The sequence below is a fragment of the Ornithodoros turicata genome, chromosome 5 (genome assembly GCF_037126465.1).
Source record: "Ornithodoros turicata isolate Travis chromosome 5, ASM3712646v1, whole genome shotgun sequence".
NCBI classification, from domain to species: Eukaryota; Metazoa; Arthropoda; class Arachnida; order Ixodida; family Argasidae; genus Ornithodoros; species Ornithodoros turicata.
Genome location: NC_088205.1, coordinates 4,396,417 through 4,411,835, shown reverse-complemented (window position 1 = coordinate 4,411,835; position 15,419 = coordinate 4,396,417). Strand labels below are relative to the sequence as shown.

The 15,419-nt window shown below is 44.7% G+C and overlaps 1 long non-coding RNA gene across 2 annotated transcripts in view; it reads left to right on the top strand.

Moving 5' to 3' along the window:
• Nucleotides 1-748: 748 nt before the first annotated feature.
• LOC135393813 (uncharacterized) overlaps nt 749-15,419 on the top strand; it is a 159,430-nt gene continuing 144,759 nt past the window's right edge. For both annotated transcript variants that reach the window (XR_010422723.1, XR_010422722.1), the window contains exon 1: nt 749-835. This is a non-coding gene — a long non-coding RNA (uncharacterized LOC135393813). The remainder of the gene's footprint in view (nt 836-15,419) is intronic.

Sequence of the window (15,419 nt, the reverse complement as noted above, 5' to 3'; positions counted from 1 at the left end):
TGAAGTTTGCAGCGACGTACAGATGCCGGTCATCGTCAGCATCAGCATCGATCGATGCGCGGCTTATCGCAGTTATCGCGACCTCGATGCGCGGCTTATCGCAGTTATCGCGACCGAGATCATGTGGTGCGCCAGGTGCGGTACGTGTGTAGCGAGTTGTGGTGGAACGCTGTTTATGAAAGTTGTAGTCAGTAAAAGGTTCACGTCTCAACAGAGATGTTTCAATGTGTTGCGACGGCTCCCAGGGTAGGAGTACCAGCGAAGTCCAAAATTCTGTGTGCCATTTTTGCCAAGTCGCCTTTTTTCCGCGGCGGCCATCATCATTCGGACGTTGTGGGGTTACCGTTGAAGAAACAGTTCACGCAGAATGGAATCACCTATTTGTCGGTTACCGGCAAGGTCACCTATGCGGCGAAGAAGCTGTGTGGGTCGACGATCGCCGAGCTGTTCAATGGTAAGCAGCTGCTGCAGCCGACGTTCCTGAGATGTGGATGTTCGACGTATAAGTACGTCTTTGAAAACGTCATACGGTCGCTCCGTGAGTGATGAGGTCACGCACTTCAGTGGCTGCTTCGGGAGGTAGCTTGGCGATAACGTAGCTGAACTTCGTCGTCTTGGACGTGATACGTTGTCAGCTGCGCGTCAGCATGCATCATCGATGCGCCGCTTATCGCAGTTATCGCGACCGAGAATGTGGGGATGCGCCAGGTGCGGTGGGCGTGTACCGCGTTGTGGTGGAACGCTGTTTTTGAAAGTCGTAGTCAGTAAAAGGTTCACGTCTCAACAGAGCTGTTTCAACGAGCTTCACTCCTACGCCTACCCTACAAGTTTAAAGGTAATGAATGTCCGAGATATGTAATTAAGAGAAATATTAAATGAAATTAAATATTATTGAAGGTAACCTGTGCTTGCCTTCGGTAATCTTTAATTTCATTTAATCTTCAGCCGCAGGTTACCGGAGGTAATTAACGGGTAACTGAAAGTAATTGAGGCTAATTAAAGGTTATTTAAATGGGCTTACATATAGTACTTGAAAGCGTTAGCGCTGTGTTGTCTGTCTCCTCTTTGTCCCTGCTAAGCTGCACTTGTAACACAATGTTCATGTACCAACAAGCCCAAATTGCTGCATTATTTAATTGAAATTGTCGAACCGGAAGTGAAGTATCGACAACCGGAAGACGGGTTTATACTAGAAGTGGATACTCATAAGACGAGTATAGGCAGGAAAGGGCGCTCAATGATAACGCATTTCTCTCGCGTTTACCGCTAAATCGCCACGGAATTTTTGTGCACGTTTTGGAAGCGTCGGTACCGACGCTTCCAATGGGATGTTGCCAGGAATAAAACAAGGGTGGGAGCTCATATTCCGCACGAGATCTTTGAATGGCATGCTTCAATCAACAACAACATAGGTGATAGGCTACGGAAAGCTGACAAATACATGCACAATGCAGTGATGGGCACTAACTACTTCTACAGTAGTTTAACTAGAACTACTAACTACTTCGCGATGGGTAGTTTAACTCGTACTTAAAGTACTTTTCAGGGGAGTAGTTAAGACTACTTCTTTAACTACTGCAATGTATTTTAACTACATCTATAAGTACTTCACGTTGTCCATCAAAACCAATTCCTTGTAGTGCTCTTGGACACCTAAATATGAATCACAAGCAATGATAAACTTTGGCTCAAACCATTGCTACGATCGTCAAATACAAAGTTTGGGGCGAGATTCTTTCTGTGCCCACGCGATAAACTAAGTTGCAGAATTATTTCACAGCAAATGAGGCTTCACGAGACAAGTAAAGCTTGCGGCAAAATCGGAAGTAGTTGGTGCCTGCAGTAACCTAAGTACTGTAGTTAACTACTCAAAATAGTAGTTTAACTAGTAGTTGCCACTACATGTAGTTAACTACTGGCCATCACTGGCGCAACGTCCTGTAAGAAGTTACCTTTGTATTTACTTTGGATTGTTTTACAACTCATATAGTATCCAAGATGTAGTGATGTATGTGGTACTGTAACTTCGGTGGTAAAATACCTCATGGATGGATGGAGAATATGAAGAAAAATATGAAGATTGTGGGGTTCCACAAAGACCTCATGTTATCATCATTATGTATCTGTTGTATTATGTCATGCAAAGCGTGTAAGTTGCTGCATTGCATAACTGGAGCTGATCAGCATTAATTAATAGCCTCACAAGTTGATCGGTCATTTCTTTTGGAAGCATAAAGAAAACTTTGTATGCAAGCGAATCAGTTTAACACATACAGCTGTTACAGCTATGTATTTTTTTGTTGCGGTTGTTATTACTGTTGTTGCAGCAGACTACGTTAGTTCGTACTTTATGGAAGGGCTCCGGTATTTCCAGGCACATAAGCAACATGGCTCTGAGCATTCGTTAAACCTAATGGAACTTTAACTATGTGTACATTATCAGACTGCTGTGTACAGTGACGACGAATAGAACAATAACTCGGCCACTAGTAGTACCACTCTCTATGCTCGCCAATGAGCCACTGCAATAGCGATTGCAATGCCGCCTCCGCTCAAGCATATCGCTGTCTAACCAAAGCAGCATAAAGAAAGCCAATTGAGAAAACGCAAGACAGCCCATAGCATCATTACCACTAATGACAATTGTGTAGCCGTGATTGAACCTTCGCTTTCGAGGACCGGGGGTCATTTTTCATGATCACGAGCAAAGATTTGTTAGGGCGAAGAATCGTAGGGTGTAATGAAACCGGGCCGAGCTCAATCTCGTCTTGCCCCGAGGACAAATCGGAACCATTATTTTCGCCCTGCTTCGGGGAGCGTGTACCTTTTGTTCTTCCGAAGACGAATGCGTAAGAGTAGAACTTCTATTCATACAAATAAGCAGTTCTAATGGACGTTGTGCTAATCCAATCTAATCGGTCGACTTGAAGACAAAAGCGCATTGTGTAGAACTGCGATGCAGTTGCGAGTTACCGGCAAATGTACGATTTAAGCAACAGTGCAATGCCTATGCGTACTTTAAAAATGTGCCATCGTTAGGGTTCAGCGTATTCCAGAACACGCTCTGGAATTAGTACTTGTCCTGTATTTTACTGTTCCGCAAGTAGGATTGCACTGTACCCTCTATACTGTGCTAAGACGTAGTCGGCTTCGTGATCCAATGGTATTGAACTGACGTTTTTTTTTTTTTTTTTTTTTTTTCAACAGGGGGCTGTCAGAACGAATGATAATTTAAACACGCACGGTTAAAAATGAACCGGAGTATTGTGCAAATTGACGTGACTCGTAGAACAGATCCGTTGTTCTTGTTAAAGGGATCTCTGCCAGGGAAACGGGAACACCCTCTTGTCGTCATATTGCTGTCAGACTGACGTCGCGTGTGCGTCATTTTCTGCGGGAGAGCCTACGTGCGTGGATCTCGTTGCTTTCAGATGCCTACAATAAATCATACCTCTCGAGCTGCCGAAAACTAATTCATGGGCCCGATGAAGTTCGAAATACACTACCGTCTGTAACAGCAATCAACAAATCGATCCTTGTCCCTCTCGCAGTGACTATAGTGACTAGTCGTCCCTACGTCGTGGCCGATTCCGAGACTATAGTGTCGTTTTACTCGGCGTTCATCACTGATGATAACGCCGAAAATCCAACGCGGATTGACCTCTTCCCATTGGTGACACAACAAATGACGTCATAGAGTTCGACAGCGCCACCAATTTGATAGAGTTAAACTATACGCTCGAAGCAAGGGGGGGGGGGGGGCGAACAAGGTCGCGCCCGAAAGCCACGGTCTTGAGGAGATTACGATGGTCTCTAGAAGGGACGCGACCTTCGGTCCTACTTTTCTTCCAATAGGAGGCAGCGAACAAGTGCCAATTCGTGGAACCCGGCCCTCCCATTCTGATCTGTTTCAGTCTGTTTACCAACGTCATGATGACGTTTCTCGGGTAGAGGCTTATTGGTGGCCTTGTTTCTGTGCAGTTTGATGTAACACATGGCAAGAGCAGACGACGCATATCAAAATATTCGGGGATTCCCTCTTCGGAAATGTCACTCGGACAAGGCCAATCAGTGAACGCCTTTTGGCGCGGAGGAGACCAATCAGGGAACGGCTGGAGGGACCCTTGGCCGCCGACCGACCGACAGGCGTGTGTGTTCTCGAACACAGCAAAAATTTTAATTCCTCTTCCTCTCCCTCCTTCCTCTTCCTCCTCTCCGGAGGTTTTTGAATATATAGAGCTTTGAAAAATTAAAATTTTTGCTGTGTTCGAGAATTCTTGTTGTGTCGTCCTTCTTCCCTCCTCGTCTCGGGTTCCGCCTCTCTCATCATGCACCAGCTTGTCAGCGCCCTGTCACTTGACCATAATACGTTGAAAGCTGTGCACATGCATGCATTTTTTTTAACATAGGCATTTAACTGATTTATTTCTGGCTGACTTTTCCTGTACAAAATAAATAGATTCGCCCGTAATTTAATTCAAGCGTCAGACGTCTATAGTACCCGAGGCTTTAAAAGGCCACCTCACGTAAGTGATCTCAAAATTTACATCGCACAACGCTAATTAACTCCTAACGCAAACCCATATAAAGCACATACTTCACGGCTTGCTCATTGCACTCACGGCATAATAAGCAGAGATACCCAAAGAAGCTCAGCAACAAGCGGAAGGAAGGACCGTGGAATGTACGCTAATTAAATAAAGCGAATTTGATGATAGCGGGGAGCAGAGGTTGCAATTAACGAATTTCTTCGGCTAGAAGTGGTCAGTGTGCACACGGCCCTTGTGCAGGAAGAACGAAGGGGAAGGCTCTTCATCTAATTACTGTGTCTGCCTCGAAATGCCTCTAGGGGTTTCTCCGCAACTAGTCAGGGGGACGTGCTAGGACGTACTCTTGCTGTATGTGGTTCTTGCATTCGAGGTCGAGACTTTCACATCCAAGTGCAGCGCGTCTTGCCGGAATATCGTTCTGCGGGATCAAAGTCGGTCCTCGCGTACGCAGCTTACGCAGGGACATAATAGAATAGAAATAGAAATTTAAAAAAAAAAATGGAAACGTAGATCGCACTGGTGCGACCAGCTGCTCCAGGACACTCGACGTATGGAAGCACTGAATGAATTAAAAGATTATATCAGTAGGTCCTTGAGGTAAGTCGTCAGTGCACACAGCGCAGGTTGCTGGTGCTGCCTTGGCCAGCTCCCTAGTACCTTCTCAACACTAAATGGTCGGTTGTCAAGTTTCGCTAGGGCGTTCTTCAGTACTCGCCTATATTAGAGTCGAAGCGTCGGCAGGTGACCAGCACGTGTTCCGTGTCCTTTGATCCTGCGCAATGATGTTATACAGACATAAAGTTAAATACCGCACGTGCACGAGTGCTGTGTTTGTCTCTTCCTTTGTCCCTGTCGTTGTCCCCTCGCACTGGGGTTTTTATTGCTTTTAGGAAGGATATTATACTGGGTGTTTTTTTTTTTATTCGTTAGAGTTTTTATTTAAAAAACTTGTGGGGCAAAATAGATGCCGTTTTTGCAGTTGAGTTATGTTGCCAGGGGAACATTCTCTGGAAGAAAGTATGCAACTACAAGATCACAAATTACCTAAAATTCATTAACTCTTCAATTAGGGAATTTCGCGCAAAAGCGAGATAACAGAACGGAAGATATTCCTCCAAGTTGAGTGTAGACTTAAATAATTGCTGGAGACAAATCTACTATCTCGCATTTCCTGGATAACATCTAATTTAATTAAGTTAATTAATGGATTTCAGGTACTTAATAAGCTTTCCGACAGGACGTCCTCTCGGCCGCAATACCCGCCTGCAAAAAACTCCCAATGTGCTCCCCTCACAGGTTTTTATTTTAAAAAAATATGTAAGGAATCAAAAACATTCTGTATTGCAGCATGGTTCTGGCACATTTTCTAACATTTATACTATCGTATGCGCATGGTATCTGTATATTAGGGTGTTTGCTCTAACGTGTCCAGAAATTATATTTAAAGCGAGCCATAAAAGAAAAGCAAGTGGTACTTTTCTGCTACTTGAGTAAGAAACAGGTACTGCTTCACTACAGTAGCATCTGTTTCGTAGTCAAGTAGCTGAAAAGTAACGCTCGTTTCTCTTTTATCGCTCGCTTTAAATAAAATATCTGGACAAGTTAGAGCAAACACCTTGTAGTATGCAAGATTCCTACTATGGGATATCGTTCCCGTTCGAACGGAATTTTGTCTGTTCACCCTCATTCTGAACTGGAAGGTTGCTGATATACTGAGGAAACCTCAGATTTTCGAATGAACTCGGATGACTCGGATGAGCTCCATTCTATAACCGTATAGAACAGGCATATATTCTCTAACCCCGTTCGTTCTGAATCCACGAATTGTTATGACGGCAAAATTAACCATGTTTACAGTATTCACTGTAACCCCGAAACCCTCGCGAAACAGGTATGATGAAGTACAACCTTGAACATTATGTTACATTGCTACATCCTCAGCATAATTACCAGTGTCCAGAGGAGTACACGTGGACTACCTGCGAGAAATGCACGTGTACTGATATTCCCAGTATTGATTATTATTGGGTGCTACGGCGCCCCTTGAATGTACACGAAGTGCTGCTTCCAATGCGCACGTACAAGTATTTAAGATACACAAGACAAGGAATTCATTCAATTTCTTCCAGCAATGAGGTTGCAGCTTGGATTGATTTGTCGGAAACGCAGCACGAAATGAACTTGATTGTATTGTAGGAACATCTCCTCCCCTCTCAAACTGAATTACTTTTTCTACAGCAGGCCCGCAAAGGGAAATTAGCATTAAATTTAAATAGTAATTGGAATTGTTAATAGTCACTCACACAAACGCACTTTGCATAACAAAATATAAGGTTCCGTCGTGCCTAGTTCTTTCTGGTTCTCTTGCCCGATGTCACTGTTACCTTTTTTATTTTCTCTCCTGCTTTGAAGACTGATTGTTTTCAAAGTATAGCTGAGCCTTTCGCACAGGTCTCATTTTCGTCTGTTTTTCCTGCAGCCGCATTGTCGAACGCGAAGCTGGAAGGCAGTGTACGCAGCGGCGCAGCTTTGCTGTTAGAGCGGACGACGTAGCGAACGACCTTTCGTTCCGAGTAATTGAATCGTGCATCGAAAACGAACGAAGAAGCGGCTGAGAGGTTTACTGAAAAACGAATACGGATGAGCGGTTCCGAGACCTCGTGATTGGTTCTACTCTTATTTCGAGGGAATCGTTGCCTTCGATGAACGAAAGTCACCAGAGAATAGATAATGCGAAACACAGAGGTGATGTGATGTGATGTGATGTGATGTGAATAAAGAAAAAAATGGGGATGTGAGTTTCGACGAAGTCAAACTGGCTACCCCAGTACACTTAATACAGAAAGTTCAATCCGATGATGAGATGATGAAAACGCAAAAGGATGATGTCCAGAGACGAACAGAGATGATAATGGAGTTCAACATGTAGGTCAAAAGTTCAAGAGCTGCGCCCAAGTTAGAGTAAAGTGGCGGAATCACCGGGGGCACTCACAGGACACATCACACATTCACCGTGTCATAGGATGTCCATAAGCCCGGTTGCATGCAAAAAGTCTTCAAGTGCCCTTAGCGCCTTGTCGGACGAAGGAGGACCTAATACACAGAGGTCTTGCGCTTCATTCCTGTCATTTTCCAATTTGATGCCTAGGACCAGGGGTCGCTGCCATTCCTGAACTTCATCCGGTCCATCAGGTGAACGTTACTATCTGCAGTGAACCCTCGTTAATATGACCCCCGATAACCTGACATGCGCGCTTTACGACCATACTCCTGGGGAACAATGCAGTGAAACCTCTGGAAATCCCCCCCGTTAATATGACAATTCCGCATTATGACCAAAATTTTCGGGAACGACCGTGGTCATAATAACGAGGGTTCACTATACTGTGAACACAAACGCAGAACGGAAATTGCCCCCCCCCCCCTTTTTTTCGGCTTTGCGCAGTCGTCGTTCGGTTCACGTCTACGATTGTCTACTGCTATCATAGCTATTGCTTTCTCCTGAATGCTGTTCTGGGGCTCCATCCTCAGTATTTGTCGTCTGCTCTCCTAATCAACTCATCAATCAATCTGTTTAGTCGCAGTAACCGTGTAGAGGAAGTTTGCTTACGAGACAAGAAAACCAACTACTGCACTGAGTTCCTCCAAAGTCTCAGAGTCCCCCTCTTTACTCTCCTCAGCAGTTTTATTAAATTTCTTTCTTTTTTTATTTATTTCGTAATACACGTACTAGAACAGTCGACTTATCTGCTTTTAAATTATTAATACTTTTCATTCGATTTATGGTACTTACTAAACACAAGGACGTGAAGCTAAGCTCAACGCAACTCAACTCGGTGTTTTTATTTATTGAAGCAACAGACTACACAGACTCAGACTACTCAGACTACTCAGACTACTCAGACTACTCAGACTACTCAGACTACTCAGACTACTCAGACTACTCAGACTACTCAGACTACTCAGACTACTCAGACTACACAGACTACACAGACTACTCAGACTACACAGACTACACAGACTCAGACTACAAACCAGGATCGACAGAGAGTTGCAGAGGGTTGGCTTTACTGGTACGCTAATGTGCCCCACTAAAGATCTCGAAGAAGCGAGTCAAAACGAGTACCCACTGCTGCCTCTTGCCTGGATGGGATTCTCGCAGCGGGGAGAGTTCTGTGCGCAAAAGTTCCGTGCGCAGTCATTATGCTACCCTGCGCACCGTCACAATTATATGATGGCCAATATGTCACTCGGTGGTCTTTGGACACTGTGTCGTTGAATGAACCGGGATACGCAATTTTTCAGGCTGTTCGAGCTCTGGTATGTAAGTAATACGTGATGGGAAACGATAAGGCTGATGAGACTGTGACTCATCTAATCAGTCAACAATACAAGATACAGTCTGTTCTTCGTTCTTAGGCCGGGGGCAGTAGTATTTTTGAAACGTGATGTGTGCAAGCTTTCGCTTGTCCCATCCTACAGTTGGCAATAGGAAGATAGAGTCTGTGTAGAAGGGACTACCTCCATGGTCAATTCTCTTGCTTGATGACAATACACACGAGCTCCCGCGCTAGGCTTGAGCACGCAGGGAAGTGCCCAGGACCTTGCTAATTCGAGCTACTGGGGACCGTTGGGATCTTCAGCAGCCCGAACATGCCTAAGGATTTAACCCCCACGGTGGACATCTGCTTCACCGTAGAGACTCATCGTATGCTGAGTCACCTCTCAAGGAAAAGGAGAAGGCAGGGCCCGGTAGAATAAAGTTTATTCTACATAGCGTAGACGAACAAAAGGCGCGAGGTCCTACAGCATCCCTGTTATATACAGAAGAACAATATATATATATATATATATATATATATATATACAATTCATGGTTTATGTCCTGCCGTTTGAGCACAGGAGTCCACGCAAGGTTGTGCGAAGCAGATACCCATTTACCAGGCTGAGGGCTTATGGGTTCGACGAAACGTGGGTACGCTTCGTTGAAGTCCTGTACCGAGGAGCGAAAAGCGTTGTCTCTGTTGCTGGTGGTCTGTCGTCTCCTTTTTGACGTCTCTTGTGGTGTACAGCACGACTGCCCTTTGTCCCCGGCTTTGTACACGGTTGCGGTCAATCCTCTCCTCACAAAGTTATGTTCGCTTCCCCTTCCCCTTAGGCTGCTTGGTAGATGCTGCCGCCGGTATTTACATACGCTGACGACACCTGCGCCTTGCTGAAAAAAGTTGTGGAAAAGTTGCCTGGAGCCCATGTTGAAGGCACTTGAAGAATATGGTGCAGTTTGTGACTTAAACCTGAATAGGTCGAAGAGTGTTGAAATTTTTTGAAACGCATGGTTGTATTTTTCATGTTTTGTTCCATAGCAAGTCCCCTTAGGAACTCAAGTCAAAATTATTGGTGTTGGGGTGTGTGCCGTTCACTGGCCCAAAATATTTGATCGTTGCGATGCCATTCTGCGTCAACTTAAACTTGTTGACCTAGCCATCCCCAGAATGAGAAAAACGTAGTCGTCGCTATAGTTCGACTTTAACGATGTTGCATTTTAGAGAAGTTACCATCTGACAGATATTATGTGCAAGATTTTTGTGCCTTTGTATGTGTCCCTTTAGAGCGCAAGTAACGGGGTACATCCAGCCTGAAAATATTTGATCGGATGAGATTCCGGCCGGAATTTATTTGAAAGAAACGTCTATGTAACGTTGCAATGTTCACGTGGAGAATTTCGACCCAGGGTGGGGTTATTATGCTGGCATGAGACTATTATTATGAGTAGAGTTCCGCGTTTTCAGGCAACGGCCGAAAAATGCCGAAAAACGTTCGCCGAATATATTTCTGGAAATTCGGCATATTCCGAAAAACTTCGAATTATGCTCTTGCATGTGGTGCAACATGCCAAAAATTTCGGTACTCGATTGCATTTCTTTTTGTTTTTCTCGGTGGCTTGATATTTTTGTTTTCCCTTCGCCTCGTTTCCAGGTGAAATGCGGGAAATACAGGCTTCCGAGCCGCTAGCCTCTAGTTCCGGGAAAAACCTTCCCCTGTAGACTTTCCAGATGAATGTCTGCACAGTTCCCCTCTGAAGTCGGCCCAGGACGCACACTAATCCCCCTATCCCCCCACTTCTTCCTGATGTCCTCTCTCCATCTGTCCACGTCTGTACGCCGCTTATAGCCACAGTTGCTTCGCGGCGCTAGCACGAAAAAAAAAAAAGAAAACTTCCTTTGTAACACTTTTATCAGTGAGTCATGGGGATTCCAGCACACGTGGAACCCTCCAACAAAGGAAAGGAAATTCTTGGCGTTTCCAATGTCCCACTACTCAGCTACCCTCCTTGTACGAGTCATTATAGTTGCCGATTTTTGTGTGTGTGCGAAAACGTTTTAAAATGCCGAAACTATCCGAATTTGACAAAACATATAAATGGCGAAAAACGCCCGCAGAATAAAGACCGAGAATGCGGACCCCCAATTATGAGTAATTTTTGGCGCGGAATTAACAATATTTCACATGATATTTTGGTCGCAGAAAGCAAGGATTCCTCATTATCGCAAATTTATAGAATTTATAGAGGCACGTCATTCATCTTTTCAGTTTACGAAACAAAAAAACGGAGTGCATTTTTATGTGACCAGAGAAGAAAAAAAAAAGAAATAAACATAAGACACACTCGAAGGAAGACATTTCTCGTGCCCACACGCGCGGAGAAAATTTCGAAAGTGGAAAAGAAAAACAAAAAAACACTATGCTCCACCGCAGCATGAGCCCGCATACAACTGCTACCTCTCCTTATAGCGAAAGAGGGAAGGTACAGAAAATTGTTTTCAATCCAGAGGTTGCTTCTTTTCCGCACAGAATATCGCGCAGAACAAAAGCGAGCGCCTCGAGGGCAAAGTAAACAGAAGAATCACAGCAGAAAGCTTTCGTGCGTTACAAGAATGGCGGTTCCTTCTTTGCAGTCGATACAAACCAACGGCATTGGGGTAATTCGGTTCACCACCTTACGTATGGCCTGCGAACCAATGAAAAGATGGTATTCTTGTGACAGGCTGTTTTCTTTTGGCCTCTGCCACACGTGTCCCGTATGAACCCATGAGTGATGTGATCAGGGATATACAGGGTGACGTCCAGGACAATCAACCGGAGATTGACGGCGCTTCCTGAGACACGGGAATGCAAGCTCGTTCATCGGGGTATGTATTGGGAGGCTTGTAGGCGTGTCACATGTGCTGGTCCATTTTTAGCGACAAGAATGTCGACCTGTTCTTTCCTATACAGTGTCATTCTTGTTGCAAAAAATGGAGTTGTACCAACCGGCCCTACTGTTTCTGTTGATGTACATGTGCTGGAGAACGTTTCGTTGACGAACGGTGAGACACTTAAAATTTCAGTGAGAGCTATAACACAAGATACCACAAATAGTCCACTTGGAAAAATGATTTTTACCCTAGTAAAGCTTGCAATAAGGAACGCGGTGTAAAAAGCTGGTTAACTATTTTCAGGTACACAAAGCGCGGAAGCACAGCAGCGCAAACGAATGTAGCGAATGCTTTCATGAATCTCGATTTTATTTTTTTCTTCAAATCAATCAATCAATCAATCAATACTGTGCGCGATAGAAGCTGATGGAGGAAATGGAGGTGATGATTCCGTCTCACACCTTCTCCTATAGCTGAAAAACAAGCCATCCTGCTTGGCGCTGTTCAGGGGTTCTGCAGCTTCCGTCGAGCGGCTTCGATGTCGACGGTGCGGGCGTGGACTATTTGCCGGCACCCTTCAGTCTTAGGGGAACGACGTTGACTTCAGAAACGTTAGAGTAGGGACAAATAGTGTCAATACCACACGTAATAGGTCCATGAACGTATAGGCATGCTGGGACGTTGAGAACTATACAGGGTGTTCAAAATTAAGCTTTCACTAGCACTTTATAAATAGGCGAACAAAAGAAAACTGGTGCTATTTTTTCGGTTCCTTGAGTAAGAAACAGGTGCTACATAATTAGCAGTACCTGTTTCTTGTACAAGTAGCGTAAAGTGATCATCCGGTTTCGTATCATCGCTGTGTTTGCGTAGCACTCGTGAAAGCTTAATTTTGAACACCCTGTACGTTGTAGGCTCAGCAGCGCTGTCGCAACGAAACACTACAAGAGGCTTGATCGTCCATACAGGACTTGGGTGTGAGCTGGGTTATGATCGAAGCTGGTCTCCCACGATGATGCCAATACATATATGACCGAAGTTTTCAGCGAAGTAATTCGTCTTAGAATGGCACTGCGAAGCTCGAATGAAGGACGCAGAGCAAGCTGTGATTATGTCTTGTAAGAAGAGCTTTGCCAGAATGGGACAGCCACGGTCACCCACTACAAACTGAGGTACGCCGCGGCGAAACAGTGTGTTATTCATGAAGAAGTGTGGTGCAGATTAGGGCAAAAGTTTACGCAACACCGCGAGGTGTGGCGTTTCTTTATTGCAGCGACACCCTAGCAGCAAACAGGGGCGGGCACACATACTGCGAGATGGATGGATTAGCCGGTCACCCGTTTAAACAGGGTAAAATCGGGCGATATTGGGTGGAAAAGCAGATTTTCGCATGAAAAAAAAAAAACGCTTCTCGCATTTTAAATGAACATGACATGCGGAACAGCTGTGCTGAATGTCCCATGGTTGGCGTTCTCCAGTGCCCGTCAGTGTTGTACAGCTTGGGACAAAAGTTTACGGAACAGCGGGATGTGACGTTTCTCCACTTGAGCGGCACCCTAGCAGCATACGGGAGCAGACACACATACTAAAAGATAGAGAGAACAGCTGGTCACCTGTTTCTTATTCAAGCTATTCCTGGCAGATATAATGGGGCCGCTGCGATGAAGAAATACGCCAACGCCTTGTTCCGTAAACTTTTGTCCCAAGCTGTACATAGCGCAGTAGCGATCGCGCTACATTTTAAATTGGTAACGGGAAAAGTATTTCCGCTACAAATACGGGTAGCGGCGGAGTCCCTTTCCACTACTGCTGCCGCTACTTTTCATAATATGAAAGACGCGGAACACAGAGAAAAGTGGAGATAACGGTGAAGCAGAATTTTTTTATTGTTCTTGTTATTCCTTTTAGCTACTCGTTAATCAGGCCAGACTGCTTGTGACGATCTTCCTCAATTTCACTAACTTTCATAAGCTCAGCGCAACCGAGTAGTTCGGAATATGATTTGTGTTATTCCGTGCCTTTTCTACTTCCTTAGCTCACATTTGCGAAACACAAACAGCGACGTATAACATACTGCGTAATATTGGCTACGAAGGTAGTTTCCGTCATACTGTCAGTTGAACTAAGTCAGAACTAAGGGTGAGCATGTTGATAGCACATTTAAAACTTGTTTTGCAACATTATTGTTTGGAGCAGAAAAACAAAGCGTCATGCCTTTTGCAACAGGAATATGAAAATACTTACATCGGAAACACAAGGATATATGTATATCGCTAAAGTCATTGCCCTCCAAACGTACAGCCCACTTTGCTTTAAGGTATTGTGCCCCAGGTGCCCAGGAGGGCTTACACGGGTTTCAGAACGCGATCTAGTTATTTTCTCACATTATATACATTACACTGTAGGTGTATGAGCTACACAAAATAATGGAATAATATTAAATAATGATGATAATATTATTCGGCAGTCAGTGTATGGCAACGTGCTTATTAATGCTCTTTGCACACTTTCATGGTGGCGGTACACAGGCGATTAACCCCTAACAATTAATTGTTGACAACGTTTGGTGTGTTCAAAGAAAGTTAGATGGTATTGGTCACTGAATTGGCACTCTGAATGTTCATTTTCGGGTTTTACCCCAAGTGGTGACGATGCAAATCTGGGGGTAAAAACGGATTTTACCCTAGACACAGGGTCCTACTCATACACCAGAGACTCTACACAAAGTAAGCAAGCGAGTTGCGAGATAAATGCTTATAATGGTCAAATAAACCATGGCCTTCATGAAGGCATAAGCTAACATAAAAAGAATGCATTTCTTTTCTGTTTCATTAACTGTTCTTGTTAGCTTCGACAGCCCAGGCCAAGAATAGCACCCTTTGCTCGCCTCTCCTCGTGCAACATCTGACGGCCGTTCAAACTCGCCTGAGCGAAGCAATTAATCTCATACGGAACCGAGGCACACAGCTGCAAAGCACGCTTCACTGCCAATATCTTCCCCGAACACTCTGGTTTCTTTTATGGATATTATCAGCATAGCGGAACCAACAGCATGGGGTAATTCATTTCGGAACAGTGCTGTCGCTGTCTAAGAAGCTGCTCAAAGTTGAACATGTGTGGCTAACAGCGACTAAAGATAGAAAACAGCGACCAGTTATATTCGCACACGTGCTTTCGCGCATCGAAGATCCGATCGTTAATGCACGGTTACTGGTGTTTCCACTGTTACGCACTGTTACCGGTGCACTCTTAAAAAAAAGGGTGTACTTTAACTCCTTTCCTTGCCACATATATAACACCCTTTTGGAGAGTACAAATACGCTCAAAAGGGTGTCTCCTCACTCCCTCAGGTCGAGTATGGTTTGTCGCTCTGAACGCAATGCGACGCAGCTATGGCCGTGAGCGGCGCATAGACGTGATAGACGAGAATATGCATCCTGGGCCGACCTCAGGGGGAACTGTCCTTAATCGTGACATTGGAGACTCTGCCAGGGAGTAATATTACTCTCCAGTAGGGAGAAAGGTGTTATGCTATTCTCTTGAGGGAGTGAGGAGACATCCTTTTGAGCGTAATTGTACTCTCCAAAAGGGTGTTATATATGTGGCAAAAAAGGAGTTAAAGTACACCCTTTTTTTAAGAGTGTGGGTGTCTTCCGTGTCCCAGTACTCTTGC